Source organism: Carlito syrichta, unplaced genomic scaffold (genome assembly GCF_000164805.1).
Source record: "Carlito syrichta isolate Samal-C Ts95f unplaced genomic scaffold, Tarsius_syrichta-2.0.1 Scaffold307324, whole genome shotgun sequence".
NCBI lineage: Eukaryota > Metazoa > Chordata > Mammalia > Primates > Tarsiidae > Carlito > Carlito syrichta.
The window spans coordinates 716,003-735,007 of NW_007251420.1; the positions used below are offsets into that span (position 1 = coordinate 716,003).

General features: G+C 37.9%; 1 long non-coding RNA gene across 1 annotated transcript in view; it reads left to right on the top strand.

The window, feature by feature from the left end:
• The first annotated feature begins 656 nt into the window (after positions 1-656).
• Positions 657-19,005, top strand: part of LOC103266748 — a 23,522-nt gene continuing 5,173 nt past the window's right edge. Inside the window, exons 1-2 of the long non-coding RNA XR_504714.2 lie at positions 657-827; positions 1,117-1,298. This is a non-coding gene — a long non-coding RNA (uncharacterized LOC103266748). The remainder of the gene's footprint in view (positions 828-1,116; positions 1,299-19,005) is intronic.

The window sequence follows — 19,005 nt, forward strand, 5'->3', positions numbered from 1 at the left end:
TCTTTTGATCTCTGTTTTGATTTCATCATTGACCCAGGAGTTGTTTAGCATCAAGCTGTTTAGTGTCTATGTCTTTGTGGGTTTTGGGGGAACCCTTTTGATGTTAATGTTTCTCTTTATTCCACTGTTATCTGAGAAGGTGCGTGGTAAAATTTTGGTCCTTTAAAATTTGCTTATGCTTGATTTATGGCCAATTATGTGGTCGATCTGGGAATATGTTCCATGTGGTGATGAGTAGAATGTGTATTCTGTGGTCTTTGGATGGAGTGTTCTGTAGGTATCAATTAAGTCCATTTGGCTAAGAGTCACATTGAGGTTCTGGATCTCATTGCTGATTTTTTGTCCTGATGATCTGTCTAGGGTTGTGAGTGGGGTATTAAAGTCCCCAGTTATGATGGTGTTAGAGTCAATATCTTTCTTTAGTTTTCCTAGGAGATGCTTTATAAAAGTTGGTGCACCTATGTTAGGTGCATATATGTTTAGGATAGATATTTCTTGTTGGTGGAGTGAACCTTTTATCATTATGTAGTGGTCCTCTGTATCTTTTTAAATTTTTGATAGCTTAAATGGTATCTTGTCTGAAATTAGGATTGTGACTCCTCCTTTCTTTTGTGTTCCATTCCACAAGGCAGTTCAAGCTGGAAGCCGAAAGCTTGAAGGCTAGAATGCCTTCATTAGCTGAGTAAACGTATTGAGTGTTATGCTCTTGGATCAATATCAGGCATGATTCTACCACAATGAAAAAGAAAAACCCAGTTCCTGTTGTTTAGAGCCATCAGATGGAAAAAAAATCTCAGCTATGAGCAAGATTGTCAAGTGGAGCCTAGGTAAGCTCCAAGTTGCAAGCCAGCTAAACAGCTATCTGGAAGATTACTAGGAATGGGGGTACAATGAAAGCAGAAATGGAACTGTGTTGCTAAAGAGAAACTTTTAATCATTAAGATTTTTCTGTGAGCCCATTGGGAATATAAAATGGGAAGTCGAATTTCAGAAGAAAATTCTTAGGTAGAAAAATATGTGGTGTGAGCTCGTTCAAATAAAGGGAAATATAACAAAGGACCTGGTATCTATTAAGTTTGTGTATTATGAATGCACACAAATTATGTTTCTTTTCAGTTGCAGTTGGCATTGCCTGATGAAGAAGATGTCTCCTGAGAAGAAGGCTACTGTAAAACCAATAACATGAAGGTGAATTTGGTTTGGAGCTCCACCTGTAGTCTCTTTGAAGACTGGTATCTCCTGTCACCAAGAACATTTACTAGTCTGAGATGAGTCCTTGTGCATGCTTGGAAAGAAAGGTCTGTAAAGTGAGTGTGTTAAACATTATGCTTAAATATGTACATGAGGAATCCATATTATGTGAAATATATTGTTCTTTTGCTGTTAGGTGGGTTATATAACATATTTTCTAGTAATTTAAAACCTTTATTTTAGGTACAAGTGCCATTCTCAAGGTTGCCAGTTCCATCAAGAGTTAAATGACATAAGAAACATCAGGGCTGTTTAAACATTTGGATCTTACCATTTTCTATTCAGTTTTTATATTTATTTTTAAAAGTTTTGGTTTTTGTCCAGGTACTATCACTTTTTTTTTCAACCTTAAATTTTTTATTTTTAAATTGTGGGGTACAATTCAGGGTTAGATTTACAAATATTCATAGCGCAGGTACCCTTGTTGATGAGGTGTGTCCCCCGTTTCCCAGGCAGTTTCCCACTACTACCGATCCCACCTCCCCACTGCCCTACGCCCCCGCTGTTTCCTGCTGCTGTCAATCCTTTTCTTATAGCATTATGATAGTTGTTCAAGATCCACTTATGAGTGAGAACGTGTGATACTCAGTTCTTTGTTCCTGTGAAAGATCACTCAGTATTATAGACTCTAAGTCCATCCAGGTTGCTGCAAAGTTCATGATTTTGTTCTTCTTTATGGCTGCGTAATATTCCATCATGTATATGTACCACATTTTTTTAATCCAGTCCTCTTTTGATGGGTAGCACAGTCCATGTTCTTGCTATTGTGAACAATGTTGTGATAAACATCCATGTATAGGTATCTTTTTTATAGAGTTATTTGAGGTCTTCCAGGTATATTCCCAGTAGGGGATTTGCGGGATCATGTGGAAGTTCAATTTTTAGAACTTTTAGGAATTGCCACCCTGTTTTCCACAGAGATTGTACTAGTTTACACTCTCACCAACTGTGTAGAAGTGTTCCCTTTTCCCTGCATCCTCTCCAGCACCTGTTGTTTTTTGAGTTATTGATGATGGCCATTCTGACTGGAGTTAGGCGGTATATCATTGTAGTTTTAATTTGCATTTCTTTGATGACTAGTGAGGCAGAACATTTTTTCACATATCTGTTGGCTGTTTACATGTCTTCTTTTGAGAAGTGTCTATTCATATCTTTTGCCTACTTTGTAATGGGCTGTTTGTTTTTTTCCTTTCAGCTCATTTGAGTTCCTTGGAGATCCTAGATGCACTATCACTTTTAATGAGGGATGAGGAATTGCATGTCACTATATTTATACTCTTTGAAAAACAGTCATTTAGCCAGCTACTCGACAAACATTGATTGATACCAGCTATGTGCCAGACACTGTTTAAGGCATTGGACATGTATCAATGAATAAATTAGGCAAACATTTTTCAGGTTCTTATAGTTTAGTGATGAGCAGGTGAGTGTGTTAACATTTAGATTGTAAACAGCAAAATACTAAGAGAAATAGGCCCTGGTAATGGGAATCAGATTGAGGGAAGGCAGAAAGAAGTATAGTGAGGGAATTGCAATTTCATTTTTATTTTTATTTTTTTTGAGTTGGAGTCTCATTCTGTCGCTTAGACTGGAGTGCAGTGGCCGCTCCCGGCCACCACAACCTTGAACTGCTGGGCTCTGGCGATCCTTCCGCCTCAGCCTTCCAAGTAGCCGGAATTACAGGCATGTGCTACCACGCCCGGCTGATATTTTGATTTATTGTAGAGATGAGGTCTCACTGCCCAGGCGGGTCTCGAACCCATGGGCTCAGGCAATCCACTCACCTCAGTCTCCCAAAGACGCGGGATTATAGGCTGAGCCACCGAGCCCGGCTGGGAATTGCAATTTCAAATATTGTGGTCAGGGAGACACTAACTGAAAAGATAAGATCTGAAAAAAGACTTGAAGGAAGTGAGAAGAGCATTCCAGGCAGAGAATAGCAAGGGCAGAGACCCTGAGTCAGGAGATTGTTGTATTCAAGGGACAGCAATGGAGCTCAGTTTGACTGGACTGGAGTGAGGGAGAGAGAGCGTAACAGTAGAACCTGTTTTTGTGAATAAAGTTTTATTGGAATGTAGCCATGCCCGTTTATTTATATATTTACAGTGGTTGCTTTTGTGCTGCAACTGCAGAGTGGAGTAGATGAAGGCGATACGATCTTTCCCACAAAGACTAACTTATTTACTGTTTGGCCTTTTTTTTTTTTTTTTTACTTCAACAACATTTATTAAGTAGTCTGCTTACATAGATATTCAATATACATTGGTTAAAAAAAATATATATAAAGGGAAAAGGCAGCAAATATATGAGAAATATCCCCAAGAATATGGGCAAAGAAAATATACAAATGGAGAAATCAGAGCAGCCCATTTTTTTGGGGGTGTGTAGGGATGGATAATACTATTTTACTGAGGAGAATAGAGGGGTAAGAAGTGTTGAAGACTCTGAGATCAGCTGTCACAGAGCTATTTCTTGATTAAGAGTGTCAGTTGACCACTTGCTCTGCAAAATAATATATTTAACATTATTATACTTCTCCAGTCCTCCATATTCCAATTACCAATTTTGTGGTTCATATTACTAATATTTTGTCAGAGTTTATAATATTTACAGCTTTTGGCAATCATACAAGGGGACTTCAAAAAGTGTGTGGAAAGTGAAATTGAAAGGTAAAAATTTAAAATATAAACTATATTTCCCACCTGTATGGAAAAATGTGGTACATATACATGATGGAATACTACACAGCCATAAAAAAGAACAAAATCATGAATTCCGCAGCAACCTGGATGGAACTAGAGTCTATAATACTGAGTGACCTCTCACAGAAACAAATATCTGAGTATCACATGTTCTCACTCATGTAGTGGACCTTGAACATCCATCGTAATAGTATAAGAAAAGGATTGACAGTGGTGGGAAACTATGGGGAGGTGTGGGGGGAAGGGAGGTGGGATTAACGGTAGTCAATATCTGTCTGGGGACGGGGAGACACCCCTTATCAACAAGGGTGCCTGAACGATACATATTTGTATACCTAACCCTTAACTGTTTGGCCTTTTATAGGAACTGCTTGCTGGCCCCTGATATAGGGAGGGCCTTATAAGCTATTGTAAGGACATTGGCTTTGGCTTTGAGAGAAATGAGAAACCATGGAAGGTTTCAGCAAAAGACTAATGGGATCTGACTTATGTTTTGAAAAGGATCATGATGGCTGCCAAGTTGACAAATTTGAGGGGACAAAAATGGGAGCAGAAAAACCAGTTAGGACTGCAGTTCGAAAGATGCATCAAGGTTATCCCAGGACACCACAGTAGATTCAACTGAGTATAACAGGATATTTTACATTCATGAAGGGATTCAAAGCAGTACTGGGTGTAGCAGGATATTTTAAATTTGAGGAATCATAGAAATACTTGACATCTGTAATGTGTGAACTTCTACCCAGTAGAACAGTTTTAACATCTGGTCATGCTATTTTCCTTTCAATGATGCCTTATCTCTGTGAAGCTGGATTTTTGGCAGTAGCTGTGAAAAAAAAATTATGAAATATCCTGTGAAAATCAATGTGGAACAGGAAATGAGGCTGGCAGTGTCTAATGTGATTCCAAGGTTTGACACATACAGTGCCCAACAGGCACACATATCTCATCAGAAAGTGTTGTGTTTAAGAGTGAAATCAAATTTTTTAAAGCTAATATGTATTATTTTTACATGACTACGTAGTTGTTACAACATTGTTTTAGGTTCCATTTTTTTAGGTGAGCTCTAACAGATCACTACAAAATTGGTGGCTTAAAAAAAGAAAAATGAATTCTTGCAGTTATAGAGTCCAGAAGTGTGAAATTAGCATCAGTGGGGCAAAATTAAGGTGTTGAGAGGGCTCTACTTCCTCAGAGGCTTTGGGGAGAATTTATTCCTTGCCTTTTTCAGCTTCTGGTGGCTGCCAATATTCTTTGGTTGGTGGCTGCATCACTTCCATGTGTGCCTGTGTGTTCCATTGCCTTTCACTTCTTCTGTCTGTATTAAATTTCCATCTGCCTTCATTTCATCAGGACACGTGGTTGCATTTAGGGCTCACCCTAATAATCCAGGATCTTCTCCTCATCTCAAGGTCTTTCATCACATCCAAAGACCTCTTTTCTAAATACTGTAACATTTAGAATTTCAGAGATTAGGACCTGGTCTTTTTGGGTGGCCATTATTCAGCCTACTGTAGGCGTAAATACTTATTAAATTGTTGGCACCCAAATACTTAATAAATGGGACTGTTAAGTACTTCCTTTGGCCTATGAATGAAATTAGAAGGGCTTGATAGGTCTAGAAAGGTAGGGAACTTCTGAGTTGTGAGAAAGATATTTGAATAATTCAGGCAGGAAATGATGAGTGCTTGAACTAAAGTAAAAATGGAAGAATGTGGTCAGAAGCAAAAAGGTTTTAGATGGAATTAGGGCTGTTGAAATTTGTTGATGTTCTGAGTACGCAGTTGGGAGGGAGAGACAAGAGTCTAATGACTTCAAAAATTTATGACCTGAACAACTGGAATAGTGGTATTACGATTAACTGAGATGAAGAAAACTGTGTGTGGATCAGTTTTGTGTGTGTGTGTGTGTGTGTGTGTGTGTGTGTAGGTGAGATTGGAGTTTCAGTTTCATTCATGTTTTAAAAAGTACATGCAAAGAGAAGCAAAAGAGAGAAGGAAAATAATACTTTTCTGACCAGGGCCTGTCTCTGGGTTCTTCATATGCCTGGCAGGGTTATTCCAAGTTCTCATAACAAGCCAAATGTCTCCCAACCCATGAGCTCTCTAGGCTATTTTAACTCACTCAAGTCATGGACTGAGCAAGTACAGGCAAGAAGTGCCATGGTAGACAGAGGAGACTCAGGAAGCATTGTCTGATTCAGAGTCTTAACTCATTTGGGGCATATAGATCTCTGCTTCATGAACTATAGGACTTTGTCATTTAAAATAATTATGTCAAGAAATTGAGCCCAACTTCAGAAAGAAGGAGGCAGCATTGTAGTGTTTGATTCTGCCAAAATCCCATGGAAGTATATCAAACAAAATAAAAACCTGCATAGCGTTTACCACCAAACTAGAGGACAGAGTTCTTCCTCTGAATCCCAACAGGCACCAGATCTACCTGTTATGACACTAGAGAGAGTGGCAGACAGGAGTCCTTCAAAGAGCCAGCAGGTGTTCACTGGAAGCACAGTGGGCCTATTTGAGAACAGCAACTGAAACTGCCACCTTCCTACTTATCTAGGTATTTTTGTTTTGTGTCTGAAAATGGAGAGCACAGGGCAAGGGTAGTAATTGAAGTCCGGGACTTACATTCTACCTATCTGTGCACTCAGCACTTGTCAGCTTCAGCTTCGACCCTTCTGAATGCTGAGTTTACTCCTCTCCCTTTCTGTTGTTTGCATTCACCTTGCAAAAATGTTTCTGTGATGGGTTGAATAGACACAGAGTAGTAGATTCCAGAGGAGGAGGTCGGTGGTAGGATATTTATGGACTGAACCTCCTTTAGTACCATCACCATTTCTGGTTAAGGAGCAGGGGTGCTATATCCTGGGTATGACACAGAGCCATAGGATTGCAGGTAGGGAGCAAGTTCTCCAGACAGAGGCTTCACTGTGCCTGATATGGAAGTGACAGGCTGTGTCCCTGATTTGTAATTTGTAATTTGAGATGGTATCCCTTGAAGAAGTCTGGCAGACACGGATGGATACAGAGGGACTGTGGCATTGGCATACAAAGTTTTATCATACTGGACTGTCATAGACATGGAAGGAATAGTTGTGTCCTAGTCTTTGACAGTTGCCATGAAGTCACTAAGTGAAGATAACTTTTCACTGCTTCTTGTGATATCTCACTCAAAACTATCCTGATAAGAGGCAGTTGAAATGGAGATCTGGCTTTAGGCAGAAACCTCAGCCAGCATAGTTGTGCTGGAAATCTGCTAAAGGTAGGCACTACCCATGAGTGGCTTGAAAGAGATGCCAGAGACTATAGGCAATAGCCATGCCGAGCTGATGGCTGGAGCAGAGACTCTGGAGAAGTTGCAGACATTTTCTGTCAGGGAGGCTGCATTGCTCATCACAGGAAGAGAAAGCTGTATAGAATTTGTAATTCCAAGTGAAGGTGGATTTTGGAAAATTTCTATAGGAAAAAAGAAGGTGATTGAAAAATTAATGAGCGTGACAAGTTTTCCCTATATGTGAGAAACAGCATTATCTTAAAGTTGTTGCAATTGGTAAGTTTCTAATGCCAATATCTCCTGAGCTACCCCAAGGCAAATAGTTTATGATGGCTTTAAGTACTGGAGCAGTTTTATCTTCCTCTGAGGAACTGATTTTGTATACAGCTTGAGCACAAATATATACAAGACCCATGTGGTTTTTGTTGATACTTTGTTCCTAGAGTAGAAGCCACTTTCTCCCTGCCTTTTCTTGCCCCTGAGCCTGCACTTCTATTCACTTGTAACTACTTTCTAGCTTTGAAGCCTTTTTGAACTAGGAGTTCTGAGGAGAACTGTGCTTTTATTATTATTATTATTTTGAGCTGAAGTCTCACTCTTTTGCTCAGGTTGGAGTGCAGTGGTATGCTCAATGCCATGGCAGTCTTGTTCCCCTGGGCTCAGGTGATCCTTTCACCTTAGCCTTCCACGTAGCTGAAACTACAGGTGTGTGTCACCATGCCTGGCTAATTTTTTATTTATTGTAATGAAAAGGTCTTGCCAAGTTGCCCACACTGGTCTTGAATCCCTGGACTCAGGCAATCCTCTTGCCTCCACCTTCCAAATGCCAGGATTACAGGCGTGAGCCACTGCACCCAGCAAGAACTTCTGTTCTAACATTTTCATTTTATGAGTGAGAAAACAAACTCAGAAAAGTCAGATTGACCTGTCCAAGTTTAATGTGAGTATCATTTCAGCTTATAGAACCTGACTCCCTTGCCAGGACTCTGCTCTGATCACAGACCAGAAACTGGGAGAAATAGGACTTTCAATATTGGCATTCTTTGTCCATTTGACAGTAGTAGTGGCTATACCGTAGCAATCTTTAATGTCTCATTTTACTTATGTACGTCACATGCTTTTCCTTAGAGTTCACGTTTTTACCCATGCTAGTTATGAGTCTAAAGGGTCTTTATTTACCCAGTTAAAGACTGGATTCTAATCCAAGGTCCAAATGACTGCCTATGAGATACTTTCTGAAGAAATACTTTTTGAAAAAAAAAATTATGTAAACTCTGAGGTTAAGGCTACTCATTTATATACTGGTTGTTATAGTAATAACAGTCATAATTCATATACTGATGAAAGTGCTATATTGCATATGGCTTATATAAAGAAAGAGTTAATAAGTTATGGAATGACAAAAGACAAAAATTATGAAAAATATATGTGACATCTCAGAACTAAAAATAATATGTGGAGATTAATGAAAAAGAGAGCATGTAGCAAGCATCAAAGTATAGTAAATTATTTATAAATGAAGGTTTGTTATTTATGTAGGTAATATTATAAAGTTGAATATTATGTATTTCATTTTAGTGAATATTTGAACCCAGAAACAGTTCACATTAGACATTTATTTCGATTGAATTTCTAACCAGTACATATACACAGAGAAACTACATTAGTAAAAATTATGTAGCAAGCAGCAAAATACAGCAGATGGGAATATATAGGTAGCTGTAATATATGTAGAGAATTTTTTCCATAAAAACTGGTACAAAGCAGAGCAAAACAGTAAGTGTAGAGGGCTGCTACTGAACTCATTTATATTTCTTTGAATTACCCAGTAATTGACAGATATGAATCCCAGTGAAAATGGATATTTAAGTTACTATAGCCACATAAGCACAAAATAACACTTAAAAGTTATCGCAGAGGTTCTTATATTTATCCTCAAAACCTAGATTTTAGTCATCTTTAACATTCAGGAAAATGTCATTCGCAAAGTCTAAAAACAACTGTTACTGCTAGCATCCAATTAAAACACAATTTGTGATGTGGGAACTCCAGAATTTTGTTTTAGATACATGTGGAATTAGATGTGACTTTTTATTCTTAGATAGGTCTTGCTTTTTGTTCTCGGTCTAAAAACAGTTAATTGTTAATCAGCATGTACGCTGTTTTGGGAAGAAAATTATTGTAAAGATGAAAAGCAACCTTTACATGAAAAGCAACCTTTACTTACAAAAGGAATTTGTTCTGATGTGAGTTGAGACAAACTTTTTTTTTTAATTGTAAAGATGGGTACAATTCAGGGTTAGGTATACAAACGTTGACTATGCAGGTATCCTTGTTGATGAGGTGTGCCCTTCCCTCCCCTAGCAGTTTCCCTCAATTGCCAATCCCACCTCCCCTCCCCTGACAGTTTCCCACTACTACCAATCCCTTTCTTATAGTATTATAATTGTTCAAGGTCCACTTATGAGTGAGAACATATGGTACTCTGTTCTTTGTTTCTGTGATAGATCACTGAGTATGATCGACTCTAAATCCATCCAAGTTGCTGTGAAGTCCATATGTTTGTCCTTCTTTATGGCTGTGTAAACTTTTTTTTAAAAACTTAATTTTATGGTAATAGGTGAAATAGTCATAGTTTAACAATGGGAAGAAAGAAACAAATTGAGTTTCTTTTAGCCCTCACTTTTATTAGTTTCTTGTTTAGAGAAAGTATAATTTTTAAAACATATTTTTAAAATGTATACATTTAAAACTGTTAAGTGCCATGCTAACTTTCACAAGACATATACTAAAATTGAGACAGTACAGAGAAGATTAACATAGCCTCTGCTCAAGGATGACACACAAATTAATGAAGCGCTTTATATTTTTTAAAACAGTGAAGTATCATCTGTTTTCAGAGGGGGGAATGGAAAAAAGCCAGACAACTGGAGAACTGGATGTGTTTTCTGATAGCTAGTTCATTAATCTCTGCATCTGTTAAAACCAACTTCATTTTGCCCTATTCTGATTAGATTCCCACTCTGTGCTGTTTCTGCTTCAGTTTAAAATCTTTGGTTCTCTTCAACATTCCATCTCCCTCTTTTTTTTTTTTGAAAACACTTCCATCTTTTTTATTCTTATGTTCTCTTTTCCCTGCTTTTTCCCCCCACCCCATCTCAGTTCCTATTGACTGGAGGTTAATGAAACAGTTCCAATTGTCTTTACTCCAGAATATCAGCTTTCTTATAATCCAGTACTTACTATTCTGTCTCCCTATTTTCTCTTTTTACCTAGTTTAAATAGATCTGAGTATCACATGTTCTCACTCATATAGTGGACCTTGATCATCCAATGTAATACCATAAGAAAATGACTGACAGTAGTGGGAAACTATGGGGGAGAGGGGAGATGGGATTAATGGTAGTAAATATCTGTCTGGGGGCGGGCTGACACCTCTTATCAACAAGGGTGCCTGAACAAAGCATATTTGTATACCTAACCCATAACTGTACCCCACAGTATCATAATAAAAAATATTGATTATAAAAAAAAAAGGAAGCTCCAAAATATGTGAATATTTCCTTTGGACTGTCACTAAATTTAAAATAGTAAAGTTGAAATATTAGTGGAGGGAGACTATAGTTGATGAAATATCTTGGTGCATATTGTTAGTTTTCTTCACAACCTAGATATTTTTTGTGTTTCTGTTGATACAAGCAGCCTTATAAAGTCTCTGATTTCATTTTCTATAGGTAAGCCCTTTAAGACACAAGGTTAGAAAAGAAGGGGACTGGAGTGAATAACCAATCTATTCTCTAAATGTAACAGTTGAGGAAACTGAATTTGTCTCACAAAGTAATGTAAATGATTTACCCAAAGTTACACAGCTAGTACATGTCAAAGCCAAAACTGAATTTAGGTGTCCAGATTTGTAGTTTAATACTTGCCCTCAATAATCCAACCTCTTTTGACTCTTCTACTGAATTTATGGGAAAATAAATCTAATCAACAACTTTGAAAAGTTTATTTCCATACCTGACATAGAGGAGAGGAAACATAAACTGTAGATATAAGGAATGAGATGATACTCCAGGTTTTGTGTGACTGAAGCCAAAAAGCACATGTGTCCAGTATAAAATTCACTGGTCACTTGTGATGATCCAAATGTATTTACAGTCAACTCCATGGTAACCCCCAGATTCTACTAGATAGGGATAGGCTTGATGGGAGAATGATGTCAGTTGAAAGCTATGAGATAGCTAATAGGGAGGTTAGATTCCCAACAAGATGACAGGATTGGTTGGAAGGAGTTGGTAGGAAAGTATAACAGCACCCATGTTGCTGAGCTCTCGGGAGTTAAAATCCTGCAGGACAGACATAATAGTCCCACTTTCCTCCAGGCTTTTATGTTAGGAAGATCATCTCAATGTTTCTTATAGTTTTTCATTAATATAACTAATAGTTATTTATATTTTTATGTTACACTTAAAATCATATGTTATGTATAGAATTAATATCCATGAGGAAGAAGGAAGGGGACATCTAAGTTGAGCAATTACAACGTCTCTAAAACTATGTAAGTGGATGCGATGAATGAATTTACTCCAGCTTTTAAGGACCAAAGGAGGGAATTAAAGAGCTCTTTTTGTAACTTGGTTGAAGAATAGGGTAAAGTTCATTGAGTGCACCTTGTAGGAAATAATGTGTGGTTGTAGACTTTTTTCATTTCTTCTCCTTTAATCTTACCTTCCTTGAACTGGGCCAGGTTGAACTCGCATCTCTTCTCTGCTCTCCTTTCTTCACCCTAGTTTTGGACATTGTTTCTGAGATAGACCTTGATCTTGTCTTCTTTCAATAATGGATGTTGCTTCCAGTCAACTTCCAGAGCAAGAGTCTTCTTTCCACTACTTTTTAAAAACATTTTCCCTTCTTTAAAAAGATTACTCTGTCCACTAAAAGCAAACATTAGAGTGGTGGAAGACACAGCTGACTGCAAACCCATATTTTGCTACCTCTGGCTCCTTGGGCCATACAGAAACCCTACCATTCCTACTATTTTATATGTGAGAGGCCTTCAGGATACTTTTTTTCTTCTCCCAAAAGAGAATCCAGTGTGGCAGTTACTGTAGCCTCCTCTCCTTTGCCAGCAGCCGCTGTAAAATCATGTATGTCCAGGATTCTCTGTCTGCCATGCTTGGCTGCAAGGCCAGACAAAATGTAGAGAATGGTTAGTGAAAGATGAAAACATTAGTGGGGAAAAGGGAACAGGCAAGGTGAGAGTGTAGGAAATAAGAAATTCATGTGAATTTTTAAAGTATCTGTGAGAAACAAGTTGACACACTCATTTTTTATAAACTGAACAGACAATGCAGTATCTTTAATGGAACCACATAGTCCAGACACTGCTGTGAATTCTGTACCTGAAGAGAATAATCTTAAATACACTTTCCCATTTTCTTTCATGTCCTATTTCCTCACTTATGTCATTCATTCGTATGTATGTAGAATATAGATTGCTTTGAAATGCTGTCATATATCTGTAGAATCCAACATTATAAAACATATTGCAAGTTTTTCTCTCTTTTTAAAAATTTTTAGTGTAAAGATGTGGGGTACAATTCAGGGTTAGGTATATAAACATTGATCATGCAGGTACCCCTGTTAATGAGGTATGCCCCTCCCTCTCCTAGCAGTTTCCGTCAACTGCCAGTCCTACTTCCCCCACCAACAATTTCCCATTACTGCCAATTGCTTTAAGTTTTTCTCTTGATGATTGTTTATTTTGAAGCATCATGAATTTACTTGACCTGATGGGTTTAGTGAAGGAAATTAAAGAGAAGTCTATGAAAAGACATGGTGGTGAGTTGTATTGTGAAACAAGCATAAGGAACAGATGTCTACTGTCATCCCAACATCTTAACTTGGCTAGGATTGACTTTTTTTTTGTCTTCTAGTTAATGCTTTTCTCATTAAGTTCTCTTTTAACTGATAACGAGAGTTAGGACTGAGTTGCTAATGAATTATACACAGAATAAGCTGGTTTTGAGGAGAAAATGTTACATTTAGTGTAAGACCTATATAGTTTGGGGAGGCTATAATTATTTTCCTTGATGGTAAGCTTTTAGGGATGTCTAGATCAATTTGTCTAGGTAATTTTCTAGTGCCAGTGAATAGGTAGTATGTGACACAAGATTCCAAGAGCCAACAAGAAGATAATCTCCAGCTGGGACCACTAAAGACAAATATTGCATTTTTTGCACCTATTTTTCTAGTGCTTATTTATGAATTTCTTCATTGTGGGTGGGAGGGTGTTTCTAGTCTGAGAAGAAATTGGTAAAGGTGTGGCAGAGTAGAGACAGGCTTAAGCTATGTGAGGTGTTTCCAGTTTTTTTTCCTTAGAGGTAAGTTTCAAACCCCAAACATCCTACTTCTATGGTACTAGTCTGTAATGTGAGGCTAACAACATTAACTAAGTATCTATAATGCAGACCAGTCTCTGTTTTCTCTATGTTGCCATGAGTCAAGGGAATTCATAGCTATTACAGGTTAGGGTGGGTGGTATAAGATGCGGAGGAGTATGTAACATCATTTCTGATAGCAATAAAATGTTTGCATGACAAAATATTCAGTTCTCACATTCAAGTCTACTTAAGACAAATTCTTATTGTAGTTTGGCCTGTCCTAATCCCAAACTCTAGAACTATTTTCTTTCTATAGGTTCAGCCAGTTAATTCTAGCCTATTGTGTCAGCATCATCTTAAACTCTAAAGTACATCTTCAGTGTAGGAGGAGGAACGTAAAGAACTTGATCCCAACATTCTATAACTTAGCATGAAGTTTCACCATGACCCAAAACCTGATTTTTTAAAGTAAGGGTGTTGTGTTTTCTCAGAGACCTATCCCCTACGTTTTGGACTCAGCAGGATGACAGGGACTTGTGTTGGTGTAACCTATCCAATCCTTCTACACATGAAACACTTCCTTACTCCCTGTATACCCTCTTTTTGGTTTTATTAATGACTGCAATCACTTAAACCCCTACATGGTATCTGGGGCCCTGCCTGATACTGGTAGATTTGTTAGTATAAACTGCTTAGCTGTTTTTTGCTCCAAATATCCCTTGCTTCTATAATTTGCATTCCAGTTCACGACATATCTTTGAAAGCATTCTTCTACCTTGCGTTGGACTCATTCTCATCCAAAGACCTACTCTTTATCAGTTCCTGTACTTTCTAGAAACGTTATTATGCCTAGGTCTGCATTTACTTGTGTCAACTATAACTGAGTTTGTTCTTATCTTAAGTTTCTGTCTTTTAGAAAATGGAAAGTGAGGGATTGGCAGTAGTGGGAAACTGCCAGGGGAGAGGGGACACACCTCATCAACAAGGGTACCTGCATAATGAACATTTGTATAGCTAACCCTGAATTGTACCCCACATATTTAAAAAAAAAATTAAAAAAAGCGCAGCCCCCTTGGTCCCCTCCAAACGTGGGAGATTTTCTGTCCTCTCAATAAATGTTGCTTTCTAAAAAAAAAAAAAAAAAAAAAATTGAAAAAGAAAAGAAAATGGAAAGTGTAGGAAATGTATAGATTTTCTGGCTTCTGATAGATTTAGGTCACCTTTTGTGTCTTGTATATATCTAGACACTTGTACCATTTGTACTTTTTTGAACAACATACACTTATTATATTTTTCCTCCAAATTCCAAGAGTATTTTAATATTTAATATCACCTTTGAATGAGCCTAACTACAAGTTTGGAAATTATGTTACGCTAACTTGTCTTTCCTTTTCGAATTGCAATTTACTAATATTGACACATTTTTAACTGTATGGAAATTTTCAGAATTATAAATGCCTGTGGATTTAAAATTCATTGGAATATGACTGTCTCAAAAATGTTAATAAAGACAATGGTCTTTTTACCCTTTTGTTCATTCATTAATTTATTCTTGAACTGGCCTTTGTGATCCTGTTTACCCAGCTCTAAAATGGTTGTGAAGACTACTAAAAATGTATGTAAGTTACTTTCATAAGTTAGAAACTGAAACATTAAAATTATGTAAAAATATGGTATTCTAATAACTTATAATTGAATCTGGAATTTAGTACTCTCTTCTGCCTTTAGACCTACTGTAGATAATACAGACCTTTGCTGTTCCTTCCACTTGTAGCAGAATTCAAAGCTTTTCACAGGAATAGTTTTTTCTGCCTGATATTATGTGGCAATGTTGAACTTCAGTGCCACTCTCAGTTGTCTTTTGGTGTTTGCTCTTACATAAACTGGCTGCCCTCTAGCTTGATACCTAGTATGTGTTAGGAACTCAGTAAAAGTTTGGTTGTGATGGGAGTTCATGTTGATAAAATATTTTTTGGAGGGTAGTCAGGCAGTGTCTGAACTCTAAGTTTGTATGTCTTTTATTTCAGAAATTCTACTTCTAGGAATTTAGATATAGTTGGGTGTAGTATAAGATATTTACATGCCAGTACTTTTTTTTTAAGTTAAATTAAAAAATACCCTGGAAGATATCTAAAGGTTCATCAATATTGGATTCTTTACATAAATTGTGATATTTTAAATTAAATTACTTATAATCAATCAAATGTTCTATAGACATTAAAAACCTAGAAAGGGCCGGGCACGGTGACTCAAGCCTGTTATCCCAGCACTTTGGGAGATTGAGGCGAGAGGATTGCCTGAGCCCAGGATTTCACGACCAACCTGGGCAACTTGGTGAGACCTCATCTCTACAATATATCAAAAAATTAGCCGGACATGGTAGTGCATACCTGTAGTTCCAGTTACTTGGAAGGCTGAGGCAGAAGAATCACTGGAGCCCAGCAAGTCAATGCTGGGGTAGCCGTGAGTGTGCTATTGCACTCTAGCCTGGGTGACAGAGTGAGACTCTGACTCAAAACAACAACAACAAAAACAACCTATGAAGGATAAATTGACTGGAAATACAGTGTTGATATATAGTAGGATATGTACTGTATGCTGCTTTTGTATAGAAGTAGAACAGAACATATACATATATGTGACAGTAAATATTTATATATACTATACAAAATGTGACTGTAAGGGTTTGGAAATATATGGAAGGACACACAAGGAACTAGGGACAGTAAGGTTAACTTTTCATTATGTGTATTTTGAAGAGTGCATAGCTATACGTGATCTCATTGACCTGTGCTACCAACCCCCTGTAGCAGGAGGGGCTATAGCCTCCAGAGTCCTGTTTACAAACCTAGTCTCTCAGTAAGTAGCGTTGGTGATGCCATCCTGCCTGTGGGGCACATGTGCAGTGGCGAGGGGTCTGGGCACTGCGTGGGTTGCTGCCAGAGTTTTTCTGGTTTGGGTGGTTTCCTGGTATTTAGTGTGCCAGAATGGCCCTTTTGCCTGCCTTGTCATTGGTAGCATCTTGGGCCTCACATGAGCCAACAGCATGATGCTCGCAGTGACTGGGGCCAGGCATGAGACTTTTCCAGGTGCTCCTCAGCCAAGAAGAAGGATGGAAACCGAGTCCCTGAACAGTAATCTGACTCATCTCCTGGACAAGGCCCTCCTAGCCCATTGCTTCTGGGTCTGGGCTTTGTATCCTGTGGTCTGTACCTCTGACTGTTGCAGCGCACACCTGACCTGGCAACCCCTTACTTAGAGGCATTGACCTTTGCTGCTTCACCTGCAGTAGTTGAAAGGGCCAATATCTGCGATGTCTTGTGATTGCTCCTTATTCTTTTAAAAGCAAGGTTCTGGTCATTGCTCTCAGGTAAAATATTTGTGGGACTGATAGTGTTGGGGATACTTCTTTCTTAACACAATGGACCCCTGCCCTCCAGTTCTTTGTTACGTTGCACAGAAAATGTGAGTAACAGTTGAGTGAAAGAACCTACTAGTACCGTCCTGAGATCTTACATGGAAAGTTGGTGTGTGTTGTTTCCAGAAATCATAGAGAGCAAACATACTGTTTTGCTTCTTAACAGGTTTGAGAGATCTTCTTTACTCAATGATGTGATTAATTTTGAGACTTTGCTCATATGGCAGTGAACTGTTTTTATTCCTTGAGACCTACTTCTCCTCCCATCTCATACTTCATTAATTCCCCTTCATTTTATATCCTGAGTGTCTTTTGAATCTGTCATCTGTGCATCAGCACTGTGATACGTTTTGTTTGACTTATTATAGTTGAATACTAACTAGTGTAACTAGTATCTTATATCTGCTGTTTATTTCCTTCCAATCCATTCTTCACAACAGGAAATCTTTTAAAAGGCCGTTATTAAAAATTGAAATGAATCTGTAGTTGGAATATTACTTATAAGCATTGCTCAAAAACAAACTCATTATCATGGCATTTTTTCATAGGGCTCTGCATGTCTGGGATCCTCTGCTTCTCCAGCCCCATATATTGCCACTCTTGTCCTTACTCTTGTTGCTTCATCTATATGGAATTAATCCTAGTTAATTCTGACTCATCATATTTTTCATTTTGATTCCTGGCATTATTAACTGAAGTTCACAGACCCTTTTCTATCAGGTTTTGTCTTAAAGTATGAACCATAAGTTCCCTACAGATTGAATTTGATGGCATCAGTTGTATCAGGCTAAAATTAAGATTGTGCAGTGAAATAATTACACTTAAATTATTTCAGTGAACATATATGTATTAATGTGTTGGGAGCTGGCCATGGAGGCCCACCTGAATGTTAGGGATCAAGGTGGGCTGTGGACCCCGAGACCACTAGGATGTGTTCGGGAACTGTTGACCACATTCCCTTCTCCCCTTTTCATTTTAGCTAAAAAGATCCCTGCCTACCTAAGCTGAAGGAAGGCTCTGTGACTGTGACAGGCATGGCTCACTCTAGAAACTCATTGTTCCTGTTTCCCATGAACTGTGGTTTCGGCTTAGGTATTAGATATAATTCAAACTCAGGTGACATTTGGGAGCCTTCTATACAGTACAAGCTTCTTTATAAGATTTAAAAGTATAATTGTAGAATTAGTTTATACATATGGAGCTGTAGAATTAGTTTATACATATGGAGCTTTTCAGCTTTAGATGGTGTAGATGATTATCTAGAGTTACCAGAAATGGCCCAGCACGAACTCTGGGCTGGGCCACATTTCTAAGGGCCCAGTGTGTACTTTGGACTGGGCTGCTTTCTTTTAAACTGGTTTTTAGCTACAGTTAGTGTAGGGTTTTTTCCTACTTATTATAGAAATTGAGTTTATTTTACTCATAGAAAGTATTATAGAATAGGTTATGCCACGTCAGTGAATTATGTTAGTTCAAGCATGATCAAACATGATATTTTGAGGTTTAATAAGAATACAGCTAACTTTAGAAATTTAATTGTTCCCATTTTCTACTATTGTGGTTTTAGCCTTAGTACAACTTACAGTTTATATTTGGGTGTTATTTTTAGAAGCTTTATTGCTGATGATCAGCTTTATATATTAGAGTTAGGAATTAGAAACTTTTATAGAAGATAAAATAGATATATAGGATTTTAGAACAGGCTTTTTGTTAAGGGATTGTAATCAATTGTTCCTAGAAATGGCCCAGCGAGATCTTTTGACTGGGCCACATTCTTCAGGAACTGGGTTGGGCTATAATTAAGAGTTTCTATAGTGTAGGTAGAATTAGCATAAAATAGAAAGGAATTAAGATTTAAGTTAGTCATTAGGTGTTGTGTATGCATAAGTTTTGTTTTTTTGTTTTTTTTTTTGAGTTGGAGTCTCACTCTGTCACCCAGACTGGAGTGCAATGGCTGTTCCCAGCCACCGCA